The sequence below is a fragment of the Emys orbicularis genome, chromosome 12, assembly GCF_028017835.1.
Source record: "Emys orbicularis isolate rEmyOrb1 chromosome 12, rEmyOrb1.hap1, whole genome shotgun sequence".
NCBI classification, from domain to species: domain Eukaryota; kingdom Metazoa; phylum Chordata; order Testudines; family Emydidae; genus Emys; species Emys orbicularis.
Genome location: NC_088694.1, coordinates 15,728,945 through 15,731,054, shown reverse-complemented (window position 1 = coordinate 15,731,054; position 2,110 = coordinate 15,728,945).

Here is a 2,110-nt window from a genome sequence, read left to right as displayed (position 1 = left end):
ACAGGCAATTTAGTGTTCCCTGTGAATGAAGTTAACAACGGTACTTGGTATATAATTTCAAGTTTAAACAATACATAATTCTTATAATTCAGATATGGAACCTTATGTTCAAGAAGCAAGACACACATAATGTGATTATTATACCTAATTATTGTTCAGCCGTACATCTTGCTTACAATAAAATTGCCACAAAATGTAGACCAGCTTTCTGGTTAATAAGATTTATTTTCTTCTTATTAAGTTTACGAAACATTCCTCTAAAATAATTCTTATTTTAGGAATCATAGAAATATAATAAGGTTCCTTATTGGTAATTTACTATGCATTAGTCATTCACATTTACCACATTTTAAAAAATCAAGTATTTATCTAAAAATAAATATCATGGCTTGACATTTCCTGTTAAGTTATGATTGTGCACAGCTTTGTCTTCCACCTAGAAATGCTGCTAGGCAATGCATTTTAGTTGGATACATTTGCAGTTCAGTCACAGGATGCTCTTGGAAGGCCTGATTCTGTTCCGATTGAAATCAGCAGCAAAATTCCCTTTGACAGCCGTAGAAACTCCTATAACTTTCTTGGTCTAGTTAAAGCTCCCCAGTGTGGATATAGTTATAATGGTATTATGGTGCTTTATACCAGTATAGCTATTCCTGTATAGGAAGGGGAATAAGCTGGACCAGTCTAAGGCTAGGTCTACACTACAGCGGGGGGTCGACCTAAGATACGCAACTTCAGCTACGTGAATAGCGTAGCTGAAGTGGCGTATTTTAGGTCGACTTACCTGGCTGTGAGGACGGCGGCAAGTCGACCGCTGCCGCGCCACCGTCGACTCCGCTACTGCCTCTTGCCGCGGTGGATTTCCGGAGTCGACGATAGAGCCATCAGGGATCGATTTTATCGCGTCTTCACTAGACGCGGTAAGTCGATCCCCGATAGACCGATTGCTACCCGCCGATCCGGCGGGTAGTGAAGACGTGCCCTAAGGCTAGGTCTACACTACAGCAGGGGGTCGACCTAAGATACGCAACTTCAGCTACATGAATAGCGTAGCTGAAGTTGCGTATTTTAGGTCGACTTACCTGGCTGTGAGGACGGCGGCAAGTCGACCGCTGCTGCACCGCCGTCGACTCCGCTGCCGCCTCTTGCCGCGGTGGATTTCCGGAGTCGACGGCAGAGCGATCAGGGATCGATTTTATCGCGTCTTCACTAGACGCGATAAGTCAATCCCCAATAGATCGATTGATACCCGCCGATCCGGTGGGTAGTGAAGACGTGCCCTAACTGTCCACATTAGGGTTGTACCAATATAACTGTTTTGGTAAAAAAAAAATCACACCCCTAACCTACATAATTATATTGCTACAAAGTCTGTGTTTAGACTAGGCCGGGGCTCTTCCATTGCCTCAGTCAGGGCCGGCTCTGGCTTTTTTGCTGCCCCAGGCAAAAAAGCCTCCGGCCGCCCCCACCCCCTGCCATCGGGGGGGGAGGGCGGCCGGAGCCCCGGGGGGAGGGCGGTGAGCCCCGGCCGGGGCTCCGCTCTCCCCGGCGGCCGGGGGGAGGGCGCCGGGGGGGAGGGCGGCCGGAGCCCTGGGAGGAGGGCGGAGTGCCCGGCCGGAGCTCCGCTCTCCCCGGTGGCCAGAGCGCCGGCCGTGGCCCCCTCTCCCCGGCGGCGCGAGCCGGAGCGCCGCGCCGCCCCCCTCCAGGTGCCGCCCCAAGCACAAGTTTGGTGGGCTGGTGCCTGGAGCCGGCCCTGGCCTCAGTACCTTCCTTCTGAAAGCAATGAAGGAAAGAATTTAATGATAGCTTTTTCCAGTATCTGAGAAGGTTAGACTTTCTTTCTTCTCAGTCTTTGCTGTTTTGCTGTAAGGCTCATATGCCAGGAGAAACTGGAGAAACCTATCTGCTTGCTCATTGTTTTCTGAACATAGGAATTTGATAGACTAGCTGGGCCCAGTTCTCCTCCCAGCTATACTGGTAGAAATCCAGAGAGAGTAAACTCTATTTTTGTGTTACTGAGATCAGAATTTGGACTATAGCACCTTGAACAACTGAGATGGGATAGGTATTCTTGTAGAATGATCATTGGCTGTGCCAGTGGCTAATACTG